We start from the raw sequence: 15,002 nt of genomic DNA on the forward strand, positions 1-15,002 counted from the left end.
ACATAGTCTGTCTGCCAAAGGTACCCTATTCCCTATATAGTGCACTATGGCTCTATGGGCTCTTGTCCAAAGTATTGCACTATGAATGGAATAGGGTGCCATTTGGTACACATACAGACTCTCACACAAAGTGTGAGGCTGACAGGAACAGGCCTCATCTCTCTCCCATCTTCCCACTGACCACTAGTTAAGGGTCATGACCTGTCCACCCTATCACTTTCTACCACTCAGCAGAAATGTGCAACACTAGCAAGGGAACACAGGCACAGCACTCTCCATTAGTGCTGAGCGATTAACCGAAACGTCAGTTATTTTTGGTTTTTTAATCAATTAATTGACCAAGGTCGGTTCAATTATTAGAATTCCATTTAACAAATAAATACATTTTTAGCTCAATGTGCAGTTTCTGTAGAGAAAAGTAAGATCAAGCCTGAACTGTGCGATGTAGTAGGGTGTTGTAGTTTCCAACAGACAATATTCTACATAGTTTAGTGCAGAAAACGTGGTAATTAACAACAATGACCATAATCCATTGTGCGTCAGTTTAAACTGGTCCTGTCTGTGCGGAGCAGACATGGAAACAGAGGAGGGAGACAAAGAAGAGAGAACATACAATCGAGAGGGATAGAAAGCAGTTGCTTCGCAAGCCTGAAAATACATAATCTAAATGATTGATAGTTGATATTCAGCAGTCATAAATGTATGCTTTAATTACTTTGAAGAACTACTAAAATAGTGATTTTGGCAGACAGCACAGGCAGCAGCTCTAAAGAGATGAGATGATGACTTGGAATGAAATAATAAAGTCATAAAATAAACAAATATTTAATTAAATTAAGGTAATGTGAATAAATATTACTTAATAAGTGATCAGCAGTATTGGGCAGTCACTACCCTCATGGGACTTTTGATAATTGCTTTTGATAATTGCTTTATTCTGTGTTGTTAGAGCAAAACACAAAAAATGATCAAAACCGAAATTGAAAACCTCAATTATTTTTTAAATAATCAGACAGAAACCGAACCGACCTGAAAAAGCGCTAATCGCTCAGCACTACTCTCCATGTAGTGTGTGTCAACAGTGGGCTCAGTGTAGGTGTGTGGAGGGCATCCTGGGAAAGTGGAGGAGATTAGGAAGCTCCGAGGGTGGAGGTGGGGGGGACATTCCCTATCTGACTGTTTACTAGAGTACACAGAGTACTATTAACAGACTGTTAGTGGTGGTCAATGAGCCCAGCACTAAATTAGAGCACCTCAATCCCAATGCTGATCAATGCGCTGGCAGACCATTACGGCTGACATGCTGTCGTCCCTGACTCAGATGTCTCAGTCCAGACAGGGAGAGAGAGGGGAGAGGGGTGACTTCACAGATTCAAGCAGATCATAGGGGAACTGACAATAAGGTTGGATAAGCCTGCGCTATCAGCGATTTATGATCAACATCATTGAAGATAATTGAAAATAATAATAATTTGTGTGGAGATTTGAACAGAATGATAAGAGAGAAAAGGGTGTGTACTGAACTAGTGCTGATGAAATCAGAGCATCTATGAGAGAGGAAAGAATATGGGGATAAACAGATGAGCGGGGGAAAAAGAGAGCCATGTTTGCTGCGTGAGGAGGAGGTTGCGAAGCCTGAACAGATTTGGATTCAACATGCCCAGTCTCGCACTCCATATCTGACAGCGTAAAATATCGACACAGCCAAGCGCAACAAATAATCCCCTTTTATTCTCCTTCTGCAGACCAACAATATCTGCCTAGGGAGAGGGTGGGAAAACACACACACCCTGAAATATGACAGTATCCTCTCTAACAGATGAACAATGTAAAAGCATTCTCTCTATACGAACTGCAGTGAGGGCTAGTAACCTGTAAAACCCTCTCAAGGGACATAACATCAAATATGACAATGAACCAGGCAGGCCCATAACTGCTTTAGAATGTAATGAATAAGAAGGCATTGAGTGTAGGATCAGGATTAATTTGGGACAGGATCGTAAACAGAGCAGGCAGGAACTGCTGGGGGTTGGTTGGGGCGTTTGGGTTGAGACAGACAGAGAGAGGCATGTGGTTGTGGTTGCCGTGGCACACAGTGGAGAGAATAATCATTGTGTATTGGGGCTTTAACTGGCTGCAGCCTCGAACATGAGCAGATCAGAAACACATGTTCCAGTGTGATTGTGTCTGACGGCCCATAAAGACGGAACACTGCCTGGCTGCAGAACATCCAGCCCCTGCCCTAATGGCATCATATGCTCTATAAAGTGCACTACTTTGGACCAGATCTGGTTCAAAAGTAGTGCACCATGTAGGGGATATGTGGCCATTTGGGACGGAGAACCCTCAGTCACAGAGCCACACAGGGTCATCACTGCACGTTTCAATGGCCTGGGCTTTTTCACTTGGCTTATGCAATACATCACTAACACATGGGTTTGATTCTCCTGACTGAACTGACTCAGTTCAAATGTATTGTCTAGTATAGGAATGAGAGGAGAGGGGCTTCCTAACTAAAATAGAGCTGACTTTGGGTAAACATTCCAAACACAGTTAGAAATGAATTGACTCTTAGGCTGTGCACTGAAATATGACTTTAACTCCTTCACTTTATATTGGTGCTCTTATACCTGTGTAGTAACATTGTAATTAGTTTAGTAACAATATTGTATTACAAATTGTGTAAGGGTTAGTTCTTTCCTCTCCACCAGGCTTGTCTCTACTTCAGTACAATAGCTGTAAATTAGAATGTGTTCTCAGTCAACTTACCTGGTAAAATAAGGGTAAAATATATTTTACAAATAGCAGGGAGCAGCCAAGAGGTGACAGACACAGGAGCCTGCCACTCACTGCCTCCCAGACTGGAGTACCAGCCAGGCCGTTTCTCTAGTAGTCAGGACACTGATTACAGGGAGACAGGAGAGGCATGCAGATGTATGTACCCTGTTATGTGTTACAGCCTTGTGTGTTTGCCTGCCCTGTAGGTGTGTGACTGTTGGTGTGTTTGCCCATAGGACAGTGACATGCCAAAGAAACTGTTATGTCACCTAGTGTAATGGGATTTCCAGGCTTAGACTCTCAGGCTTAGTGTGAAGTTTTTCTCATTCTGTGGACCCTATTGGTAATAAGCTGGTATAGCCTTAGAAACTCAGGTCAGTATTTTCCTGCTGCTTCCTTGATTCTAGAATGTTTCATTATTTTATAATGAACTGGAATAATATAGGGTGACATAAATGTCTGAAACGAATTACTCAGCCACATCATTGAATGGAGCCTATTCCCTATAGAGTGCACTACTTGTGTTTTTCCTGTGTCAGAGAATTCCCTATAGAGTGCACTACTTGTGTTTTTCCTGTGCCAGAGAATTCCCTATAGAGTGCACTACTTGTGTTTTTCCTGTGTCAGAGAATTCCCTATAGAGTGCACTACTTGTGTTTTTCCTGTGCCAGAGAATTCCCTATAGAGTGCACTACTTGTGTTTTTCCTGTGTCAGAGAATTCCCTATAGAGTGCACTACTTGTGTTTTTCCTGTGTCAGAGAATTCCCTATAGAGTGCACTACTCGTGTTTTTCCTGTGTCAGAGAATTCCCTATAGAGTGCACTACTCGTGTTTTTCCTGTGCCAGAGAATTCCCTATAGAGTGCACTACTTGTGTTTTTCCTGTGCCAGAGAATTCCCTATAGAGTGCACTACTTGTGTTTTTCCTGTGCCAGAGAATTCCCTATAGAGTGCACTACTTGTGTTTTTCCTGTGTCAGAGAATTCCCTATAGAGTGCACTACTTGTGTTTTTCCTGTGCCAGAGAAATGGAATCTGGAAGGTGTGAAGGGTCACAGGGACAGAATTCTCCCAGTGGCGTTAATGTGTCGGCAGTGAGTGGGACCACTGTTTTAGAGCCACCACAGCTGCGTCTGCAGAGAGAGAGAGAGAGAGAGAGAGAGAGAGAGAGAGAGAGAGAGAGAGAGAGAGAGAGAGAGAGAGAGAGAGAGAGAGAGAGAGAGAGAGAGAGAGAGAGAGAGAGAGAGAGAGAGAGAGAGAGAGAGAGAGACTAAGTTAAAAATAAAATAATGAAAATGGTCATAAAAACAACAACAATAGAAATAGCACTATATACATCATAACAACTGTAGCAGTAATGAATAAATACATGTCCATTGGCGTGGAATAAAGACTGTTGAGGGGGTGAAGACAGAATAAAGACGGTTGAGGGGGTGAAGACAGAATAAAGACTGTTGAGGGGGTAGAGGCAGAATAAAGACTGTTGAGGGGGTGAAGACAGAATAAAGACTGTTGAAGGGGTGGAGACAGAGTAAAGATTGTTGAGGGGGTGGAGACAGAGTAAAGACTGTTGAGGGGGTGGAGACAGAGTAAAGACTGTTGAGGGGTAAAGACAAAGAAAAGACTGTTGAGGGGGTGGAGGCAGAGAAAAGACTGTTGAGTAGTAAAGACAAAGAAAAGACTGTTGAGGGGGTGGAGGCAGAGAAAAGACTGTTGAGGGGGTGGGGACAGAATAAAGACTTTTGAGGGGGTGGAGGCAGAGTAAAGAATGTTGAGGGGGTGGAGGCAGAGAAAAGACTGTTGAGGGGTGGAGGCAGAGAAAAGAATGTTGAGGGGGTGGGGACAGAATAAAGACTTTTGAGGGGGTGGAGGCAGAGTAAAGAATGTTGAGGGGGTGGAGGCAGAGAAAAGACTGTTGAGGGGGTGGGGACAGAATAAAGACTTTTGAGGGGGTGGAGGCAGAGTAAAGAATGTTGAGGGGGTGGAGGCTGAGTAAAGAATGTTGAAGGGGTGGAGGCTGAGTAAAGAATGTTGAGGGGGTGGAGGGGAATGTCCATAGGGGGAGCATCCTGAGGTTGAACTTCTCTGAGATGTGTACTCTGAGGAATCTGTAGTTATTAACTGTCTCCACGGTGGCCCCATTGATGAAGATTAGGGCTTGTCCAGCCTGGTTCCTCCTGATGTCCAGAATCAGCTCTTTTGTTTTGTTAACATTGAGGGAGAGGTTGTTTACCTGGCACCAAACAGTCAGAGTATCTACTTTCTCTCTGTGGGCTGTCTCATCATTGTTGGTAATCAAGCCCACTACTGTCGTGTCGTCAGCGAACTTGATGATGGAGTTGGAACTGTGTGAGGCCACACACTCGTGGGTATACAGAGAATACATGAGGGGACTGAGGATGCACCCTTGTGGGGCCCCCGTGTTGAGAATCAGTGTGGAGGAGGTAATGTTGCCTAGCTTCACTACCTGGGGGCAGCCCGTCAGGTAGTCCATGACCCAGTTGTATAGGGAGGAGTTCAGACCCAGGGCCATAAGCTTTGTAATGAGCTTATAGGGCACTATGGTATTGAAGGCCGAGCTGTAGTCGATGTATTCACGATGCATTCCTTTTATCCAGGTGGGTAAGGGCAGTGTGCAGTGCAATGGCGATTGCGTCGTCCATGGATCTGTCAGGGCGTTAGGCGAATTGGAGAGGATTGAGTGTGTTGGGAAGGGAGGAGGTGATATGGCCTTTGACTAGCCTCTCAAAGCGCTTCATTATGAAGGAAGTGAGTGCTACTGGTCGGTAGTCATTTAGTTCAGTTACTTTCCCTTTCTGGGGCACAGGGATGTTAGTGGATATCTTGAAGTAGGTGGGTATAGCGTCCTGAGCTAGAGAGAGATTGAAAATGTCAGAGAATTTAACAGCCAGCTGGTCTGCACATGCTCTGAGGACGTGGCTAGGGATGCTGTCTGGGCCGGCAGCCTAGCGAGGGTTAACACATTTGCATGACTTACATCCTCAGTAAAGACTGTGAGTGTGTAGCCACGCTGTCATCGGGGGTTCTCCTCGGGAGCTCAGGGTCATTGTGCTCGAATCGTGAGAAAAATATGTTTAGCTTGTCCGGTAGCGTGGCATTGGTGACCGCTATGTGGCTGGCTTTGTTTTTGTAATCCGTGATGGTTAGGAGCCCCAGCCACATACACACAAAGGCATGTTAGAAGACAGCCTGAGGAGTATATCAGTACACTTAATCAACCATTTTACCATGGTTTCTTTTGGCAGTGTGTCTTTAACAATTGCAATGGTTTAAAGGATAGTTGTTGTGCACGGTACTCCATCAGATGGCTTTGTGAAACTGATTGTGTATTTTCAACATCAGATGGTGAATCAACTGAAGTCCTACTGGTGTGGTAATACTGTTAATATGTGACCTCTTACATGTGTGTTAATGCAGTTATAAGACTGAAGAAAACAGAGATCTGCATGATCTGCAGTGTTGGAAATGTGTGTGTAACTTATTGCGAGATATTTTTGCATGAAGGAGGTACAGTACTCATAGATAAACTATTGGCCAATCCGCCAGCCTACCAGTCAGCATGTCACACCCTGATTGGTTTCACCTGACTTTGTGATTGTCTCCACCCCCCTCCAGCAGTCGCCTGACTTCCCCATTATCCCCTGTGTATTTATACCTGTGTTTTCGGTTTGTCTGTTGCCAGTTCATCTTGTTTGTCAAGTCAACCCGTGTTTTTGTGTGTCAGCTCCTGCTTTTCCCAGTCTCTCTTTTTCTTGCTCTCCTGGTTTTGACCCTGTCCTGACTCTGAGCCCGCCTGCCTGACCACTCTGCCTGACTCTGAGCCCGCCTGCCGTCCTGTACTGTTGCCCCACCTCTGGTTTACTGACCCCTGCCTGCCTTGACCTGTCTATTGCTTTCCCCTGTTGGATTATTAAACCATTGTTAATTCGACGTTGTCTGCATCTGGGTCTTACCTTCATACCTGATACAGCAAGCCAGCCAATCAGCTCAGCCAGTCAGTCTGCCAGCTCAGTCTCTGGTGTATTAGTCCCATCAGCAGATATGGACTGACTGGTTAATTGAGGTAATTGTAACAGGCTTATCTCCCCTAAAGCAGAGAGCTCATTAAGACCTCCACTTGCTGCCAGAAAGCACAGCATAGCACAGCTAGCGACCGGCACCATGCCGCTTACACCCACTGTACCTCTCCCTTCCTCCCTCCCAGACCCGCCCTAATCATATTTAATTAACTCCCAAATTAATAATGAACAATTCATTCTCTGCAGTCGGAGGGGGGCAACTTGGCACGAAATTGGTGTACATCTTCTGAACATGCACATTTTATTTTCCTTTTTAACCAAAACCCAGCTGGGTGGTAAGGTGGCTCATTTGCCAACTGAGTGGTTGATGTCATGGGTCAAATTAGAATACTGCCTGTTTATGACACATTTAATGAGCGTGTTTCAGTGGTGTTACTCCATGTGTACAGAGAGGATTATGGCTAAATTGTTAATGCAAATTACCTGGGGGCTATTTAAACCTTTTCTTGTTTATCAGTATTCAATGTGAGGATTCATGATATTTCAGATTCTAAGCATTGTTCCTGTGTTCTATGTCCCTACAGTAGGTCTTAGAAACAATTGTTAAACTATCATAGAGTTTATGTTTTACTGGTAGGACCAAACACAGTAATGTTATACCAGCAAGAAACACATAACACTTCAAAATGGAGTAAACAGTATTTTACAACACCGCTTTTATGACTACAGCCTGAAGCGTACAGTCTGTGTTTCAGAGCATCCCGTTGAAGAAGCACTGCATCACACGTGTTCATTACTGTAATAGGCACTTTTTGACATTGAGGAATTGATTGTCCATGAGGGTATGTTAGGCCAGGATCTTCTTGCCATGGAGACAGACCCCTGTGAGTGTGGAATAACCTGTAATCCATCACTCACTTCCTGTGTGGAATCTCTCTAGTCAGTGTTAATTAAATTGCACCCTATTCCCTACATAGTGTACTATTTAGTACACTATATAGGGAATAAGGTGCATTTTGGGACAAGACTGGGTCTTTATGAGGCAAATGACTGAAACGGCCTGCTAAGTCTCCTGTCCTGTCAGCAGCAGGTGCAGTGTCTTTAAATAAATATAGCGGACAGCAGCAGCACCAGTAGCAAGGACCTAGGCATCAGACCACCATGGTCTGGGAAACTTTTATTGCCCTGACCTCAGGCAGGTTTCATTGAGTTAGGATTACCTGTCTTGACCAATGAACCACATCACACCAAGGCCAGTCAAACTCTCTGAAGCTGCCACTCAAAACAACAACTCCATTAACCTTTTACACTCCTGGGAATTGGCCTAATGTTTTTTACAGAAGAAATATGAAAATCATATGCATACGCATGGTAACATTTGAAAGGGAACAGTTTGGAGATAATTGGAAAATGATTAGACCAAAGGTGAATGCACAACAGTTAATTTGACACAAGACTGAATCCAAACATGATTTTATGTGTATTTTACATTTGTACTGTACTTTTTGCCTTGTTTGTTGATAACTAAATCTTAAAATACTCTGGATACATTCAGTAACATAAGACTATTCCTGTAAAATGTGGAGTAGGTGCAACATAAGACTATTCCTGTAAAATGTGGAGTAGGTGCAACATAAGACTATTCCTGTAAAATGTGGAGTAGGTGCAACATAAGACTATTCCTGTAAAATGTGGAGTAGGTGCAACATAAGACTATTCCTGTAAAATGTGGAGTAGGTGCAACATAAGACTATTCCTGTAAAATGTGGGGTAGGTGCAACATAAGACTATTCCTGTAAAATGTGGGGTAGGTGCAACATAAGACTATTCCTGTAAAATGTGGAGTAGGTGCAACATAAGACTATTCCTGTAAAATGTGGGGTAGGTGCAACATAAGACTATTCCTGTAAAATGTGGGGTAGGTGCAACATAAGACTATTCCTGTAAAATGTGGGGTAGGTGCAACATAAGACTATTCCTGTAAAATGTGGAGTAGGTGCAACATAAGACTATTCCTGTAAAATGTGGAGTAGGTGCAACATAAGACTATTTCTGTAAAATGTGGGGTAGGTGCAACATAAGACTATTCCTGTAAAATGACTATTCCTGTAAAATGGGTAGGTGCAACATAAGACTATTCCTGTAAAATGTGGAGTAGGTGCAACATAAGACTATTCCTGTAAAATGTGGAGTAGGTGCAACATAAGACTATTTCTGTAAAATGTGGGGTAGGTGCAACATAAGACTATTCCTGTAAAATGTGGGGTAGGTGCAACATAAGACTATTCCTGTAAAATGTGGGGTAGGTGCAACATAAGACTATTCCTGTAAAATGTGGAGTAGGTGCAACATAAGACAAACAAATTATAAGGGTTTGAGTGAGAGGACTAACTGGTGTCTCCAAGTGGCCACACACTTCTCCAGTGTACACAGTTCCTAAGCCATTTTAATTCACTTGTATGACTCAAAGAAGAGTCTTCAACTATAAGGTACTTTTTTGAGCTCTCCTGGTTATGCTGTTGAGGAACGAGAGCAAGGACACCGGTCATTTTTTCCCGATTGGAACACAACTCTGCTTCCCCATAATCACACAATTACTACTATTGTTTACACAATCCCAAAATGTTCCTTTAGAAATCGCAAGCTGGGTCAGGTGGGCATGATTTGAAAGCCTGTTCTATTGCTAAAATGACTAGCTAAGTTATACAATCCAATTTTACAGTGTTAGGCTTTCACAAGGCAATTCAGAGAAACAGAAATGTTGACATTGTATAATGACGTGAGTTTTATGATGTGGAAATGTGAAGTGCACATTTGGACTCACAGGTGTTTGGCTTGCTTGTATGATATCAAAGCAGTATTTATTAGAATCATCAACATCTAATCTTTCAAACTAGACTGAGTCATCTTAATTTAAAGAATTTCACTCACTAAGACCAAAAAAACGTGCACAAGTTGCCCACTTACCGGGCAACTTCTTGTTGCGAGCGGTGCTCAAATTCAGAATGACTGTTAGTCAAAACCCATACAGCGCTGTGAAGAGCAGAAACAGAACTCTGACTTCACGCACAGCATGTTACTGTAAAGCCAGTGCGTTCCAATTTAGGCGCTTACTAGTGCACACATCTAACATGTAATGGGCTATAGAGGGGTTGATCTTGTTGACTAGAAAAATGCCTACAGACATGCAGTACAGACAGATCAATGTTTTTTTCCGCAAGCAATGTGGGGTGTCACATTGAGTAAAGAATTCAATAGACTAAGAATAAAGAATAAATATACGTCAATTTAATGAGAACAGAACATTCTGGAATAATCCGCTAGATGAAAATTAAAGTTAGTATTTGACTAATTCAAATTAAAAGGGCTTAAAGCTATTGAACAAAAAACTTTCGATTGTACACTGAGACAATTATTTCCTTGACAATTCAGAATATCAATATGCCAAATTACTACTGGCAAACAACAAAAGGAAATCTTGCACATTTAATTTGGAAACATTTTTGAAATTACAAATGCCTCAGAGATTCATTCCAAGCCACACAATGCTTGGTGACTCTCCAAACTAGTTAAAAAAGCTAGATGAACTGACTGACCCAGTGTGGCCACAGCAACTCTTCTTCCTGTCTCACCCCATCCACAGTGCATAACTGCTGGGATTGAGTGAGGGATGCAGTATACACCTTGTCTGCACTGTATTCAACATGACACCCTATTTCACATATAGTACGCTACTTTTGATGAGGGCTCTGGTCAAAAGTAGTGGACTATATATGGAATAGAGTGCCATTTTGGATGCAAACACCCCCTTTCCATCGCAGACAACCTGTAATCCATCACTCACTTCCTGCTCCTGCTGTCCCAGATCGGTTTACACACTTCCTGCATGTGGCCTAGGATTTCCTGCCTGCAGGGGCCCCTGGTTGGGGCAAGGCTCTGAACAACACACTCATCTCGCTCAACACACAGTGGGACACACAGCGAGGCATACGCACATCCAGGGGACTATTGAATTCTGTTTCTCTCTCTCTCTCGCTCACACACACACACACACACACACACACACACACACACACACACACACACACACACACACACACACACACACACACACACACACACACACACACACACACACACACACACACACACACACACACACACACACACACACACACACACACACACACACACACACACACACACACACACTAATAGGGTTCTACAGACTGTAGTGAGTGAGCATGCAGTATGTGTTATGTCTAACAGCCCAACACCATCTCAGCGAGCTGGCAAGGAGCCAAGGGTTTGAACACTAACCACTGGACCTCTTGACCCCTAAACAGAATGCATACGGAATGTAGTTCTACTGTTTGAGTGTTGTTGTGTTTTAATTGAGCAGTCTGTTTGGGGAGCAGTAGCAGGGCTGACACTGGACACACTGTAAACTCTTATTAAAGCCTCCTGCCAAGGCTGCTGGCATAGGCGCAGGCTGAGTTTAATATGAGCTCATTGGCCATGCTGTTGTATGGCAGCAAGAGACGCCTTCTCCAGACACCTCCAGTAGGCTGTTTCCAAAATGGCACCTTATTCCCTATACAGTGCACTACTTTTAACCAAAGTCATTTTGGCCCTGGTCAAAAGTAGTACACTATATAGGGAATAGGGTACCATTTGGGATGCAGATATAATTATCCTCCAAATGCTTCCTGAGGCAGCCTGCCCAGCGACCAGCGCCACCCTACAGTGTAGAGCCACCACGTGCAGTATCCCTTTTTTCAATGGACCAGGGATGTCACATAATAAGGTCTCTATACCTTTTATCTGCTGATACTCCGATGCGGTTGGATGGGTCATATACTGTACATACCAGATACTAGACACGTGGAGAGAGCTAGACCTAGCTGCACCTTCAAATACTCTGTTGCTTTCCAATGTAAATGTGTTGTTATAGCACTGTAGTGCACTAATTAATCTCCATATTGCCCAACAACAACAGAGCCCACAAGGACAGACTATAAAGGAAAACACGCAAACAGAATACTCAGCTCTTTCTTCAGACCCTGCTTGGCTTGCCTCTCCGCACCTCCTCACACCCTTACCTGATCACTATGTCTGCATTGCAAATGCCACCCTATTCCCTACATAGTGCACTACTTTCGACCAATGTCCTATGGGCCCTGGTCAAAATTATTGCACTATATAGGGAACATGGTGGCATTTTGGATGCAACCTATACTTCCTTGGCTCTCTGGTGGTGACAGTGACATATCACCACCCTGATGAAAGACCTCTCCAGACTGAGGACACTGGTTCATCTCGTTCCTCATCCTCAGCCGCTCTGTGATCATTTGACCTCCTCTGTTGAGCATCCTGTCAGACACCCCTGGGCATCAGGAAGGCCTGGCGGGCCTGTCAAGACCACAAGCAGCGTCACTCGCTGTAAACTCTGGCACAACCCCCTCTCAGAGCAGAGGAAAGAATGGGAAGGAAAGAAAGATGTGTGGTGAAAATATGCTGATACTGTATGTTAACAATTTTGGGAGAAGTGCTGAGGTTGCTTGTTAAGCTTAGTGTTTTAAATGAGCCCAGGGATGTATATGTGACATTACTGAGGGTTAGAAACAGTGGTTAAATTGAGCCAGAGATAGAGAGGAGTTAATTTGATCTCTCTTTTGTTGCAGAGCCGCCACCGCGGACAGATGCCCACCCAGACATGCCCACCCAGACCCTTCCCTATGGGTTTAGGTTTAGCGGCTGGGGGGGGTACTGTCACGTCCTGACCTTTTTATGTCTCTTATTCAGTTTGGTCAGGGCGTGAGTTGGGGTGGGCATTCTATGTTTTTGTTCTATGTTTTGTATTTCTTCTTTTGGCCTGGTATGGTTCCCAATCAGAGGCAGCTGTCAATCGTTTGAGAACCATACTTAGGCAGCCTGTGTTCCCACTATGATTGGTGGGTAGTTGTTTTCTGTCTCTGTGTCTGCACCAGACAGAACTGTTTCATTTTCGTTCGTCCTCTTGTTATTTTGTTTTGTGTTCAGTTTAAATAAATATTAACATGGACACGTATCACGCTGCATATTGGTCCGATCCTTCCTACTCCTCCTCAGAAGAGGAGGAAAACCGTTACACAGTTATATTAACAGAACTGTACTTTTCATGTAGTCTGCTTCTGTACAGCTAATAGCCTAACCACCGATCGAGCTACACTATGGACTAAACATTAAAATACTGTTGCTGCAGGATTATTTTGCCACAACAATACCAGTCAAATTAAGATCTGACATCTGTAGGATAGAAAGTTGAATAAAAGTACTAATCCTAATCTTGGCATAACCCTAACCCTAGCTTTACGTTCAACTCTAGCTTAACCCTTACCCTAACCCTAACTCCTGGTTATAATAATGTACTTTTTGAGGCTGTTATTGCAGTGTTATTGATAACATTCATATAATTGTGTCAAAGTTAAAATATGTCAAAGGGTACGAATTGTGAGAGTAATGTGTAAACGTTATATTGATTACTTTATTTTGTAGTGCCTAAAAGTGTTAATCTGTGATCTACGAAATGTTCTTAATCTATGAGCCGGAGATCGATTGCTCTGGTCTCCACCCATATTCCTGGGGTCTTTTCTCATTGAACTATACGTTGAATTGAGAATACAACACCGTATCACTGTCGTGATTATTTCTCCCCTGTTTTCAGGTACTTTATTGATGATAAAAATAGTAATTTAAATGTTATAACTCGCTAACATGTCAAGAGTGTGTAAGGTGTGTTTTAGTAACGTCTTGAGGAAGTTAGAGTTAAGTTTGAAGAGAGTAATATTAGCCCTGCTCGGTTGAAGTGAAGAATAGCATCGTACTGAGAGTAGCTGCCATCTTATGTCGATTGTGAATGAACATGTGCGTTGTTAATAAGATATTTTGCTGTGTTATTTGTACAATGGGTTTTCTGTTGTTATGTAATGTGTTACTTTTGTGAAATGATTGAACTATACGTTGAATTGAGAATACAACACCGTATCACTGTTGTGATTATTTCTCCCCTGTCTTCAGGGGCGTAACACACGCACATTCACACAAACAGCCCAGTCGGTACTGTAATCTACTAAATGTTCCAGCTGTTGAATAATGAAGTAACCCTCTCTGTGGGCTTTGATGAAACCAGTGCTTTATTCATGAGGAGATGACAACCCTCACCAGTGTTTTATACAGAAGGAGATGACAACCCTCACCAGTGTTTTATTCATGAGGAGATGACAACCCTCACCAGTGTTTTATACCTGAGGAGATGACAACCCTCACCAGTGTTTTATTCATGAGGAGATGACAACCCTCACCAGTGTTTTATACCTGCGGAGATGACAACCCTCACCAGTGTTTTATACCTGAGGAGATGACAACCCTCACCAGTGTTTTATACCTGAGGAGATGACAACCCTCACCAGTGTTTTATACCTGAGGAGATGACAACCCTCACCAGTGTTTTATACCTGAGGAGATGACAACCCTCACCAGTGTTTTATACCTGAGGAGATGACAACCCTCACCAGTGCTTTATTCATGAGGAGATGACAACCCTCACCAGTGTTTTATACCTGAGGAGATGACAACCCTCACCAGTGCTTTATTCATGAGGAGATGACAACCCTCACCAGTGTTTTATACCTGAGGAGATGACAACCCTCACCAGTGCTTTATTCATGAGGAGATGACAACCCTCACCAGTGTTTTATACCTGAGGAGATGGCAACCCTCACCAGTGTTGTATACCTTAGGAGATGACAACCCTCACCAGTGTTTTATACCTGAGGAGATGACAACCCTCACCAGTGTTTTATACCTGAGCAGGTGACAACCCTCACCAGTGTTTTATACCTGAGGAGATGACAACCCTCTCCAGTGTTTTATACCTGAGGAGATGACAACCCTCACCAGTGTTTTATACCTGAGGAGATGGCAACCCGAACCAGTATTTTATTCAGGAGGAGATGACAACCCTCACCAGTGTTTTATTCATGAGGAGATGACAACCCTCACCAGTGTTTTATAACTGAGGAGATGACAACCCTCACCAGTGTTTTATACCTGAGGAGATGACAACCCTCACCAGTGCTTTATTCATGAGGAGATGACAACCCTCACCAGTGTTTTATACCTGAGGAGCTGACAACACTCACCA

At 43.4% G+C, this 15,002-nt stretch overlaps 1 long non-coding RNA gene across 1 annotated transcript in view; it reads left to right on the forward strand.

The window, feature by feature from the left end:
* Nucleotides 1-12,584, forward strand: part of LOC118365123 (uncharacterized) — a 39,464-nt gene extending 26,880 nt beyond the window's left edge. The window contains exon 4 of the long non-coding RNA XR_004821735.2: nucleotides 12,502-12,584. This is a non-coding gene — a long non-coding RNA (uncharacterized LOC118365123). The remainder of the gene's footprint in view (nucleotides 1-12,501) is intronic.
* The last annotated feature ends 2,418 nt before the right edge of the window (nucleotides 12,585-15,002 follow it).

The sequence above is a fragment of the Oncorhynchus keta genome, chromosome 1 (assembly GCF_023373465.1).
Source record: "Oncorhynchus keta strain PuntledgeMale-10-30-2019 chromosome 1, Oket_V2, whole genome shotgun sequence".
Taxonomy (NCBI): Eukaryota; Metazoa; Chordata; class Actinopteri; order Salmoniformes; family Salmonidae; genus Oncorhynchus; species Oncorhynchus keta.